Source organism: Prionailurus viverrinus, chromosome B4, assembly GCF_022837055.1.
Source record: "Prionailurus viverrinus isolate Anna chromosome B4, UM_Priviv_1.0, whole genome shotgun sequence".
In the NCBI taxonomy this organism is placed as follows: domain Eukaryota; kingdom Metazoa; phylum Chordata; class Mammalia; order Carnivora; family Felidae; genus Prionailurus; species Prionailurus viverrinus.
The window spans coordinates 41297990-41312362 of NC_062567.1; the positions used below are offsets into that span (position 1 = coordinate 41297990).

Sequence of the window (14373 nt, forward strand, 5' to 3'; positions counted from 1 at the left end):
AGAGGGAGCGAGAGAGAATCCCAAGCAGGCTCCACACACAGAATGGAGCCCGATGAGGGGCTCGATCCTATGATCCTGGGATTATGACCTAAGCTGAAATCAAGTGTCAGATGCTCAACTGACTGAACCACTGTGCAGTCCAAGGGTTCAAATTTTGAGCTCGACATCTCGGTTGCCACCTCCACCAGACCAAGGCCGTGCCATGTCAGGGAGACTGGGGGACAAAATTTCCTACTGGTTTGAATGTGGCTTTTCCTTGATTGGACATTCTGTTGGCGGCTGTGGATCTTTGACAGTTTCCCAGAGCACCTACAAAGTTATTTTAGCCAGTCTATAACCATTCTTTTTCATTTATTTTTATGGGGAAAACAGGAGCCTGGAACTTTCTAGCTTGCTATTTTGTTGACATCACTCCAACTCTTTCCCATTTTTTATGAGGTATATGTTTTGTATCTGTCACCAAAATACTTTTTACATCTTCACTTCCTCTACCTTACATTACAAGTATTTTTATGGCTGTAGAGAGACAAACTTATTAACTTGCTGGATGACTTAGTGAATTTAGCTCAGGTAGATGGTCCCTGACATGCTCATTGCCTCCATAAACATATGAATCCTGAGGAAATCAGGAGTCCTTCCCTGCTATGCAGTCAATAGTGTGTTCAGTTATGCTCAGCCCAAGCTCATCTTTCTTTGGTCTGGCCAAAGTCCGTGGTACCATGTGTTACCCTTGGTTTTCTTGTGCCTGGTTTCATGTGTCATTTGTGATATTTGTCCTATCACTAGACAGTTTGTCCCCATTACTGGACACAAACTACTCTTTCCCAAGATAATAACCTTTTGAAAGCAGAGCAAATTGTGTCTAGCCACTTTGGGGTGAGAAGCATCTTCTTTTGAGGGAACAATGGCGGGAAGATTCAGCCTAAATAAGACAGTTGATGATAAAGTGATAATGGGGATTATCTCTGGGGACTACAGAATCCTGGTGCAGTGGATTTATTGAAAATAGAAAGTGAGGTAATAAACACGCTTGAAATATCAGCTATTGAAACGGTTGGAAGAATCAATTACAGTAAGACCTTGGTTTGCGAGCCTAATTCGTTCCAGAAACATGCTTGTGATTCAAAGCCTTGTATAGCAAAGCCAATTTCAAGAACCATTGGCTCAGTTGTGATCATGTGACATTTGGCATTACATGCTACTTGCATTGCAAGACATTGCTTGTTGATCAAGTAAAATTGATTAGAAATGTTTGCTCATCTCGCAGAACATTCACAGCACAGGTTCCTCGCAATCCAAGGTTTTACTGTACTACCTTCCACATAGAGACAAACTAGACTTTGCAGAAACAGATATGTCTCAAGGGGAGGCAACAGGGCAAAAGAGACCTTTGAAATTTATTTTAGGCCTTCAGTTGAGACTGAATGGCATAAAGATGAAGCTTCTTAATATGGTTTCCTCACAAAACCACATGACTAGTTTTCTAGAAAAAGAGATTGAAAAGAATGTCATGGGTTACCAAACCATATATATATATATATATATATTTATATATATATAATATATATATACCATATATATAATATGTATGGTATATATAATATATATATACCATATATATAATATGTATGGTATATATAATATATATATATATACACCATATATATAATATGTATGGTATATATTATATATATATATATATATACCATATATATAATATGTATGGTATATATATATATAAAATATCTCAGAGTGCCCTGGGATAAGTGATTCAGTAAGAACTATAAAGAAGTCAAGGAAACCTAAATAGTTTTCAGGAAAAGGCCCCATGGACAGAGGTAAATAAACAGTCTGTGAGCCAGACTAGTTGACAACAAAAGGGAAACATAAGAAAATTGTGACTCAGAGGCCCTTGAAGATGCTTTCAGTTTAACATTTGGCATCATTCATTCTCATTCTCCAATATCCACCCTCAGTACTCTATGGGCCCCTGGATACCCTGAAAGGACCCAAGAAATAAGGCTGAAGTTCTTGTTTGAACTCCTGCATCTTTGTCTAAAAACGTATCAGAAACATTAATCTGATATGAATCTGATATTAATCATATGAAAAATCTCTTCCTTTACTGACTTCACTGAATATAATTCTAATGAAGTTATTCCATTAAATTATTATTCCACTAATTGAGATATATTCCTTCACTGTATTCGTAGTTACATAATATTTTGTTGTTTTAGTGGTTATCCTGAAAATCCCAACATGCGTCCTTGGCTTATTAATGTCCAATATAAATAGTTGCTTTACCTCTTCCTTGACATTGTAATAAACTTAGGGCCTTTCAACTCTTTTTATCCCCTTTTTGGTTTAATTGCTACACATACAGTGTACTGTAAATTTACACAATTTTAAACCATAGACTTTAATATTATGGTTTTATATAATCACTGTTTTGACCTATACCCACATGAACCTATTTCATTGGTCTTTATCTTGAATCTTTGAGGTTCCGTTTGGAATAATTTTCTTACACCTAACAAACATTATAGTTTATATCCTTAGTGCAGACCTAGGGTAATAAATTATTTTTTTCTCTATGTATCTTTAATTATCTTCTTTTCACCTATGAAATATGATTATGCGCTCATATGATTCTTTTTTTTTAATGTTTATTTATTTTTGAGAGAGAGAGAGAGAGCACGGCAGGGGAGGGTCAGAGAGAGAAGGAGTCACAGAATCTGAAGCAGGCTTCAGGCTCTGAGCTGTCAGCACAGAGCCTGACACGGGGCTTGAACTCATGGACTGTGAGATCATGACCTGAGCTGAAGTCGGACGCTTAACCAACTGAGAACACCCAGGCACACCAACACTCGTATGATTCTTATATATTTAACATATTTTCTCTGGGAATATAATTTTAGTATGACAGTTGTCTTTTAGTAAATATATGGCTTTCATGTTTTCTTTGTCTTTTTATAGTTTAGTGATCAATTGCTCGTTTGAAGGTAAATTCTGTTCTTCTCTGGCTGCCTTTCAACTTCTTTTCCCTGGTTTTGGTTTTCAGGAATTCACATGGTACACATAACTCGGTTTTCACTTTGTTCACCCTCCTGAGGTTCATTAGGCTTTGTCCGTATGTCACTTGATGGCCTCTGTCAGTTCTGGAACATTCCCAGACGTGATCTCTTCCACGCTAAGTTACGGGTAAACTGTGATTTACAAAAAGCAAACTGTGAGGCAATAGACCATTAGGAGACATTACCTTAGCAAACTCATTAATCTACATACGTTTGGTTTTACATGCTTTTCCTAAAAGATGCGCTGATGATCTGCATATACACGTTTGGTGTAAAGCATGGTGTGTGGAGGAGGGGAGAGCCATGCCCTTGGGGAAGGCTTCCAGGTGTGCCTTGTCCAAAATCACTCAAAGTCGAGTTCAGCCTCAGGAGGGAAGAGTGTTGCAGTTCCGAGAGTGCCTTCCAAGAGCACCGTATAGAAACTGTCAGCGTGGGGGCGCCTGGGTGGCTCAGTCAGTTAAGCTTCCGACTTCGGCTCAGGTCATGATCTCACGGTCTATGAGTTCGAGCCCCGAGTCAGGCTCTGTGCTGACAGCTCAGAGCCTGGAGTCCGCTTCAGAGTCTGTGTCTTCCTCTCTCTCTGACCCTCCCCTGTTCATGCTCTGTCTCTCTCTGTCTCAAAAATAAATAAACATTAGAAAAAAAAAAGAAAAAAAGAAACTGTCCGCGTGTAGGCCACAAATTTACTACCACAGATATCGATTGAAGTCTTTATTAAAGGCAGTAACAACTTGAAGGCAGGGCAAAAGGAGACGCGATGTAAAGGCAACAACCGCATATTAGAAGAGAATAAAAAATGAAGGAGACCTGTATTCTTTAGGTTCGCTAGAGTCTACTAGAGGGAGAATCCCTTCTACGAGGCCTTTGGTCTTCAAAATTCCAAAGAATAATTAGCCTGAAAATGTCACTCCTCATGAGCAAGAATTTTATTCTTGAAAGTTCTTTTTCTTATTTGTTCCTTTCTGAAAGATAACATACAGGGGAGAAAAATGTAAATCTGCTTGTTTGAGCAACTCTGCCTGTTGCCAACAAAAGTGATAGTCTTCCAACTTGCTTCAATATGATTTACCGTTCCCGGGTTAGCATCGCCTAATGATAATGCTCATGATCTCCAGAGTAAAACTTTCATGGCTTACATCTTGCTTCTAATTCTTACTTGCTACATAATCTTGGAAATTTTTCTCATCCTCTCTGGGCCTCATTAATATGACAACATCAATGATAGCACTGTCTCATAGGATTATTGGGGCAGTATATGCTTTAATATATGTAACCACTCAACTATTACCAGCAATAGTAGGACCAATCAATAAATATGAGCTATTTCTGAGCAGACTCCCTTTAGTTTGTATGTCTTATGTGATCCCCTCCACCCCTTTGTTTACTAAATAATTTTTGTACATCAGCACATAGTTTGATATGCAAATATATTTAAAGTTTTAAAATCACAGAATCATCTTCAGTCCATTTTTTAATGTTTTCAGTTTGATTGAGATCTCCGCTTATAATATGTTGAGTCTGGCATGCTTGAAAGAACAAAAGATATTAAAAAGTCTATTTTGGGGCGCCTGGGTGGCTCAGTCGGTTAAGCCTCCGACTTCAGCCAGGTCACGATCTCACGGTCCGTGAATTCGAGCCCCGCGTCGGGCTCTGGGCTGATGGCTCAGAGCCTGGAGCCTGTTTCCGATTCTGTGTCTCCCTCTCTCTCTGCCCCTCCCCCGTTCATGCTCTGTCTCTCTCTGTCTCAAAAATAAATAAACGTCAAAAAAAATTAAAAAAAAAGTCTATTTATAGTTATCTTCTGCTTAAGAAAACATGGGAATGAATATCATGCCATACATTTCCACCTCTTCCTTGCTATTTGTCTCGATAAGATTGGCGCTCAATGTTCCAGAACAATTTCCCTGCTGCCAAGATGGTATTTTCAGCAGAAGTAAAATACCAGTTGTCTTCAGAGAAAGACCAGTTACCTTGACAAGCAAAAAATACACGCATGAAGATAACATTATCACCCATGCTCGCTGAATGGATTGTAATTTTTGCATTATTGTTTTCAATTATCTTCCTTAATTTCAAGAGTTAGCGGAGATTTTTTTTCTGATAAGTACGCCATAGCGATCTAACTTTGATCTGATATTTATGAATTGTGCACGTACATCTAGATTTAAACAGCTCTATGTGATGCCAAGATTCCCATTGCAATCCGATACATACATACCTCTGCTTTGCTATATGACTTTGCAATGTGCAGTTTCGTTTTCATATGATATCAGAACCTCTTCCAGACAACGAGCTGAAATTCATAAAATTGGCAAAGGAAAATATATTTTAAGACTATTATCATTTTCAAACAGGGTCGCGAATGTACGAGAAACCTAAAATGTCTTCAATACAACTTCTCTAATCATTTTTTATGGCCAGCTGAGGAATGAATTGTAAATTATCATCGGCAAGTAACTGATACTAAAGTATGGACTTTTAGGGGTGCCTGGGTGGCTCAGTTAGGTAAGAAACTGACTTGAGGTCGGCTCACGTCACGGTCTTGCAGTTCCTGAGATCGAGCCTTGCGTCTGGCTGTTCGCTTATAGCGTGGAGCCTGCTTGGAATTCTCTGTTTCTGCTCCTCCCCTGCTCAGGCTTGCTCTCTCGCTCTCAAGTAGGTAAGTAAACTTTTTGTTTTTAAGTATGAACTTTTACTTTTAGCCGATATTTCTGAGTTAACGACTGGTGCTTTGATAATCGTAAGTTTGGACATCGGATTGATGTCATTCTAAGCAGTTAGCAAACCTGGACAGTCAGGATGCAATGACTAAGCCGTGTTCAAAGCAAACACCTTCGACATGGTACATATCCTGTCAATCACAAAGTACTGTCTATTCTATCTCTCCATTGCTCTATATAGCTGTTCTCTTCTTTACCGTACAATAATCTTTTTTCCCATTCAGATTTTCATTATTTTTATATTGAGCTATTATAATATTCCACACTGTCTCTGTCTCCGCCTCAAGCATCTGACTCTTGATCTTGGCTCAGGTCATGATTTCAAGGTTCTGAAATTGAGTCCCCTGTCCACCCTGACAGCATGGAACCTGCTTGGGATTTTCTCTCCTCTCCCTCTGCCCCTCCCCGCCTTTCTCTCTCTCTCTCCCTCAAAATAAATAAATAAACTTAAAAAAAAATAATGAGTGAATGGAATGTTCCTAGCTTAAATTCATTTTAGTCTGAATGGCTTATGGTGACTTCTAAGAGATTTTGAAAACTTCACACATATTGTAGAGAAAATCTTTCTGCATGCCTGCTTTACCAAGATTTGATCCCAGTTCAGTTACAAAATCATGAAGCGTGTTGGACATAGGATTTCGACCTGGTCCGGCGCAGACTCCTATCACCATGACTTTAAGTTCTCTGGACCGTATCACTCCAGCCTGAATCCCCAAAGTATTGCTGGACTCATGGGAATCAATGTAATAAATATTATTGGGTCATTCCGTCATCATACGACGTAGAGTATTGAAGTTGAGTATTTTTGTTGTACTAATGGTAAAGAAGAAAGCATTAGCATCAGCTTTCCATTCCCTCAAACTTCCGTCTTCCATATTTGTTTCCCGAACTGGATTATTCCATATTTTAAACATATTCTCCTGTGAAGGATGCTGCTAATCACTGATTTGATGTTAGTTGAATACAGACCTACAGCTTTTCTATCTTGTTTAAAATGAGAAGTCACATGATTAAGCTAAATTTTAACATATCATTGAATAAGCAAACCATGCTGAACTAAATTTTCTGCCAAGCACCTTCTTGTTTGTTTGCAAAGTTTCCCCTCCATTTCTGTCGTATGTTTATTCCTGCCTTGTTCATTTATACTAAGCCCATAATACCCAGGAAGATCTTCCTTCTGATGGGTAATTCACGGATAAGATTAACTATTTGACATAAGAAAACGCTTTTACTGGTTCAACTGCTTCTCTCTTATTAAGACAAAGTTTGCTAATAGTAAAACAGAAGAAAAAGCTTGTGATTTCTAGGAGATTTCACCAATTTATTTTATTTATTTCATTCACAAGTATTCTATACGTAAATTATATTGGTGTTCTCATGACTTTTCCAGGGTATGGTAATCAAAATTCTATGTGTAATTGATACAAAGCACAGCTTGGTCCTCGCAATAAACTAGTCTTCTGTACTTAGTGATAATTTTAAAATAGGCTGTAACAGTACAGTCTCATACAGGAGTACCCATCAGAATCGTAGGTTATACTTTATTTTGATATTTACTACTAGGTCTACCATATACAAATACAGCTTCTTTATTTCTAGAATATAATGCTTTTTTAAAATTATTTTCTCTTTTACACAAATAACACGTGAATTTATTTATTTGACAAAAAAAAGGGTGTATACACTGTAAAAAGTAGAAAAGATTCCCTTTCGTAGTCCCTCCAATGACACTTACTTCAGCAAAGAGAATTGCTGTAAATAGCTTTATATATATATCCTTCTGGTTGTTTTCAAATTATTTTCATGTCTAAATACTCTTTATGTTACCATCTTCCATATTAACAGGTTATTGCTCACTTTTATAGTAACAATTGTTTCCATGTTAACAGATGATTATATTTCTGGCTTCTTATGTGAATTTATATATGTGTATGTATTTGTATGTATATACATATAATTCATCCTTAGTTTTTTTTAAAGAAACTTGATAATTTGATACATCAAATGGGTATGATAGTGTTCGCTGTCCATATATTAACCCAAACCTATTGTTATTTAACATCTGTCATTTGAAGAGCCTACTATATTCCATGGATATATACCACAGATACTATCATGCATATGATTTTATTATTAGGTTGTTTTTTCTTATTTTGATATATTTATTTTTTTTACTAGTACTATAATGTTACTTAGACTTTATAGCTTTATAGACTCGTTTGACACCTGACAAGGCTAGATACATGCTTCTCTTGCCAATATATTTCAGTATGTATTGTGTTAATCTCATACATTTTTGCTTCTATGTATAATTTATAATTAATTTATTTATCATGAAAATATACTTGCATTGGAATCACATAAATCTTAGATGAATTTAGGAGAGTATTATGATCTTCACAGTATTAGTCTTCCTACAAAGGTGCATTTACTAATGCTTTTCTTTATGCTTTTTAATAAAGTGGTATAATCTCTTTCATATAAGCCATATACATTTTTAGGTGTATGGATTTATTTAATCAGAAATATTCACTAAGTACCTATAATGTGTTAACATAGTACTCAAAAGCAAAGGATAAAATGCAGAGAAAATACAGACATGAGCTCTGTTCTACTGAAGCTAACAATCTAGTGGGAAAGACAGACGTTGAATAAATAACCACACAGATATACAGGTAAGACTATGAAAATGCTACAAATGAGTGGTATTTAAGACACTGTAATAAAGTTGGCCTAATTATAAAAGAAAATTTATTATTCTGAGATAATTGGTTACTCTTGGATTACCCCCTCCCCACCTGCCCCCCTCCCCCCCCAAAAAACAACCTGTAGCAGTAAGGGGGCTTAAGATAAAATGGAATAGTTTATGCATATCCTCTGTAATCGGAGGGATCTTGGATAAAGTTACAATTCATATCAATTTGCCCAGAGAAGTCCTGATTCATGTTTGTTGTCCCAGAATAATTATTAACAGCATCTGCTCCCATTTTTAAAATTATCCCTATCTGTATGATGATAACTTTAATCAGGAGTCATTTAGTGAACTGTGGAGACTAGAGAGTGAGAAAGTATGTGGTACTCGTTGGGGTAGAGATCCACGGATAGAGTAAGAAAGGACTTTATAAACCAGGTTAAGGGTTTTTCAATTATATTGCACTTAAGGTTTTAAGAAGCTAACAGTAAAAATAGGATGAGTTTATAAAACTTACATGTTGAGGAAGTTACTCTGGAAATTAGAAGTCATGAGTGAATGTGGTTAGATCGCTTGGGGGCTAGTAATGTAGAAAGAGAGGAGGGAGAGGGAGTGAGGGAGACAGAGGTAGTCTTGGGTGAGATAGGTAGTGATGCCATTGTAGACAAGTGTGTAGTTCACTAAGTTGAGATAATTAAGTGGCAGTGTTACTAAACATCGAGTGCTGAGAAAGGCCAACAATATTAAAGCATCTGACTTTTTTCTTGACGTTGGTAAGAATCAAGGCTGGGAAGATAGAGCCTGTTTGGAAATATAGTGTGGTAGGCTATTTTATTTATTTATTTATTTTATTAAAAAATGTTTTTTTAATGTTTATTTATTTTTGAGACAGAGAGAGACACAGCATGAGCAGGGAAGGGGCAGAGAGAGAGGGAGACATAGAATCCGAAGCAGGCTCCAGGCTCTGAGCTGTCAGCACAGAGCCCGACGCAGGGCTCGAACTCACGAACTGTGAGATCATGACCTGAGCCGAAGTCGGATGCTTAACCAACTGAGCCACCCAGGTGCCCCATGGTAGGCTATTTTAAAAAAGATACCTCAGAAGAAATGATAGAAAGAGATTTAAATAAGGACTGAGACAGTGGATGTTAACTCTTGCTGGTATACACGGTAACACTATGTTAACGTTGTATCAAGTTTCCTCACTGTAAGTGTTCTTTTATTGTGATTTTTGTCAATAGATTTTCTTGTAGTATCGGGGCAAGAAAACACATCATCTGCAGATAATTTTGGTATTTAATTGGTAACATTTACATTATACCTAAATAGGTGTTTCTGCATGATTGGTCTTCTTTTGCCAGGACATCCAGAGAAATGTTGAGCAATAGTAGTTCTATCAGTCATGCTTGTCTTCCCAATTCTATTGCAAATGAGTCTAATTTCTTGTTCTGAAAAATGTTATTTGCTAAAGATCCTTATAAACCAAGTCAAATATAATTTCTTCTACTTGTAGTTATTTCTTTTTCTCCTCAATATGACAAATCTTTTGATAAATGTACAAACCCATCCCTGATTTTAACCAGAATTTGGTCACTGCGTAGCATCCTTTTAGTATAATAATGTACTATGTTAGCTGTTGTATGTAGGATTTTCCTTCTATGTTTGTAAAGGGTACTATCCTAAGATATCTTCCTGAATGTGCTATGCTTCTCTTCCTGATTTGGGTGAAAATTTTCTTTTTTGCTAGTTTACAAGCACTTTGTTTAGAAGTTAGATTAGTTACTAAGATTATTTTCAAGTTCATCCTTAGAAAATTATCAGTCAGGTATCTATTTGGAGGTACATCTTTGATTAATTTATTTACCCATAGAACATAGAATATAGTTCTAGAATATAGTTATTTTATTCAGTTCCTCTACATTGTCTTGAGTCTTTTTATCACCATGTGTTTTTGCAGCAAATTGTACATTTAGACAAGTTTTTAAATGTTTATTATTAAAAAGTATACATTCTGCTCTATTCTGGAACAATTCACTTTGAGATTATAATTGCTTTCGATGTAATTATGGTTTTTGAATAAATGTATTTGATAGGCATTTTGAGTTGTTGTTTTCTCTAACTTAAATCTAATTCATTTTATTTCCTAATTTGATTAAAATTTTCACATTTCTGGTCTGCTAGCAGTACTGTTGTATAGATTTACTCTTTTAAAAGATACATATATAATATATATATTTAAAAGCTATATATATATATATATATATATATATATAATAATGGAATGACATTGACTTCAAAAAATGTGTAAGCTCAGCCCAATATCCTGATCATTTTGCTTTATTTTTTGATGAATACCTACACACTATTGTTTCTTTCCTATGTTAAATTCTCTTTCAAATTACTTGACCTTATGCCCTTACAGTTCATTTTTAATTGCCTTGACAGATAAATTCTATAGCTATTTTCACTTTTTATTACATCTCACAGTTGGTGAATCTGATGTCAATAACAATATGAAGACTATAATAATCTAAAGATTAGCAGAATGATGCTATTATTTCCCATTCTTTAAAAAAAATTTTTTTGGGGGGCGCCTGGGTGGCTCAGTCGGTTGAGCGTCTGACTTCAGTTCAGGTGACGATCTCACGGTTCGTGAGTTCGAGCCCCGCGTCAGGCTCTGGGCTGATGGCTCAGAGCCTGGAGCCTGCTTCAGATTCTGTGTCTCCCTCTCTCTCTGCCCCTCCCCCGTTCATGCTCTGTCTCTCTCTGTCCCAAAAATAAATAAACGTTGAAAAAAAAATTAAAAAAAAATAAGAGAAAAAAAATAAAAAACAAATTTTTTTTAATGTTTATTTATTCTTGAGACAGAGAGAGACAGAGCATGAATGGGGGAGGGGCAGAGAGAGAGGGAGACACAGAATCTGAAGCAGGCTCCAGGCTCTGAGCCATCAGCCCAGAGCCTGACGCGGGGCTCGAACTCACGAACCGTGAGATCGTGACCTGAGCTGAAGTCAGACGCTCAACCGACTGAGCCACCCAGGCGCCCCTATTATTTCCCATTCTTATTAAAATACCCAGCTATCCACTGACATCTTTGATAAGATCACTTGGGCCTTTGCTATTGATAATTCAATAAATTACTGAATTGATAAAATACTCTTATATATTAAAATATACAACATAGTAAAATTCCTTCAGGAAATTCTTGCCATCAGTTTAAAGGCCTTTAGAAATTATATTCTAGTAATTTCAAACAAATTAATAAAAATGATTCTGAAACATACTCACCCTTAGCTGTCATCACCGCAGCTAATGCCAGAAAAATTAAATAAATGAAGACAAATAACATTGCAACAAGGCACCATGTAGTCTCTGTCCAAAGAGAGAGAAGTAAGCTACTATGATGATCAATGGAAACAAGATTCTGGAACCAGAAAGAATTTTGGTCAGGAATATTCAATTCACTTGACTTGGACTGAAATTGAAGTTTATAAGAGCACCGCATTGTGGAAAACTATTTCCCAGCCTGAGAGGGGAACTCCCTAAATTATTTTGCAGATTTGGGTACAGCAAGGAATTTATGTATGTATGCATGTATTTATATTTATGTAGGAACGAGTTGTGGACTAACAAGTTGCACTATTAAAGAAGTCTTTTAAAGACTACAGAAGAGTACTTCACAAATCCTGCTAGGGATTTTATTCATCACCCCACCCCAATTTTATTTTTTATATTTATTTATATTTTATATTTTAAATTTATTTTTGCCCCAATGTAAGTCTTGAACTTAGGATCCGAGATCAAGACATGAGCTGAGATCAAGAGTCTGGCACTTAACCGAGTGAGAAATCCAGGCGCCTCCCTACCCAAAGTTTTTAAAAAATGACTTCTTTCCCTTTGTAGTAGAGCAAGGTTAAGAATAAAACTCCTACGTTAGCTGTTGACCTGGACGGAGATATCTCACAAGCTCTATTTTGTTTATAGAAATACTATAAAAGGGACACTGCAAGAAAATCGGGAAGATATATATTCTATGGCTATGGTACATCATTCTAAGCCTTTGTGGTCATCATCGGTTCTTTATTGTTTGGTCTTAATGTAACACTTCTGGTCACTAGGACCATTTAAAAGGTGTTGATGTGAGAGATGAATTCTGATTCAGAGGTTTGTCCAGGATGATTTGTTTTATGATTGATTCATTAAAATATTCAAGCAAAAAGGAAAATCTAGAATTTTAAATGTTTTTTTTTTTTTGGTTTTGTTTTTACCATTTGTCTTCAAATTCCTAGTTGTTTCTCTCTTCTCAACATTTGAAGGTCTATAAACTTTGACATCTGAGTAAGTTACACTTTGGTCACAAAACCCTAGAAAATATGCAAGAAAAATGCGTAAAGATTGTTTGTATGTAAACATATAGCTGAAAATATGCCAAAAATTATTAACAAAATTTTCCCTGTTTTATGCTTAGGAGAAAGTTTTAAAATTGGCTCAATCATGTAACTGCTTTGTGAGCTATGACAAGTTCTTTTTCCTTTGTTATGTCTTAGTTTCTTTATGAAATAAGGCTAACAGCAGTATTCATTCACAGGTATATTGCAGAGATTAAGTTAGTGTATATAAAGTCAATAGCATAGTGTCTAGAACAATAATCATTTAATAGGTCTTATTGTAGAAGTCGTAATAGTAAGAATATAATGGGCAATAGCATCAGGAGTAACACTGGTTGCAGAAGCTACGGTAGAAATATAAAACTTAATTGAAATGTCTGTCTTGCGCCTTTCTATACTTGCGTTTAATCTTAATGAAAAGAGCATGAAAAAAAACTCATCTAATTCTCATTAAGGAGATGAATTCTCTTAGCAGTATATTGCGTGTACTCCTTCAGTGCACCAGCCACCAAGTCAGTAATATTTTTCTACCTCTCACCCCCTGGCAAATATTGACTTACTAAATGATGATTGTCTGAAATTTAAATCATCTCCAATTAGAAAATCTGAAGTTGATTCATATAGAGAAAGATTTTCAACTCTTCATCTGAAAGTCTCTGGCTAGGAACTTTGTTGTTTATAGTACTACTTTCTCATTAAATAAAGGGATTACTTAGCAATAATAGCCATATCTGATTTTACCTGTATTTATTTCATCAAAGTCCAGTGGCCAAGGATGATCTTCACCAAGACGGGGGCTGGACTGTGCCGATGTCTCTGGTTCCATAGTTTAGATTAGATTGCATGGGTCAGATGATGAGCAGAGGGTTAGAATGAGACAGAATCCAGAAAACAGATCTCTTAATATTGCATCATCAAACAGGATGTTTACTCAAAGCTTAATATGTAAACTACTTTCTCCACTTGAGAAAATAAAGGCAGTGTAATCCAGTCCCCATGGATTAAATTTGTTATTCTTCTATGCATAATGAAGCACTTCCTTGTAATTTTATTCTTTTAAATTATTTTATTATTATTTGTATTGTGAAGCACTTCTTTATTCCCAAAGATAACGTTTAAAATTCTATCAACCATAATAATTTCTTCTCTGCCTTATTTTTCAAAAACAATGGATAAACAATAAAGACTAAAACATTTATGTGAGTAAGTGATATATTGTATTTGAATACAATTGTAACAGACACTGATTTTTAGAAATACCTTTTTTATAGTTATAAGTATCCATTCTCATTGTAAATAATTGAAAAAGATATTAGAACATATCCTCTAGAAAATGAAAATGAGGGACGCCTGGACTGGCTCAGTGGGTTAAGTTCTGACTTTGACCTCAGGTCATGATCTCATGGTTCGTGAGTTTGAGACCAGCATGGGTCTCTGCACTGAACAGTGTGGAGCCTGCCTGGAGTTTTCCCTCTCCACTCTCTCTGCCCCTCCCCCAC

At 36.1% G+C, this 14373-nt stretch overlaps 1 long non-coding RNA gene across 1 annotated transcript; it reads right to left on the reverse strand.

Moving 5' to 3' along the window:
- Positions 1 to 3790: 3790 nt before the first annotated feature.
- Positions 3791 to 13736, reverse strand: LOC125170750 (uncharacterized). The gene is made up of 5 exons (XR_007154082.1): positions 13616 to 13736; positions 12755 to 12850; positions 11775 to 11858; positions 5293 to 5367; positions 3791 to 4036 (listed from the first exon to the last, which is right to left on the reverse strand). It is a non-coding gene; the product is annotated as an uncharacterized LOC125170750 (long non-coding RNA).
- Between the last annotated feature and the right edge of the window lie 637 nt (positions 13737 to 14373).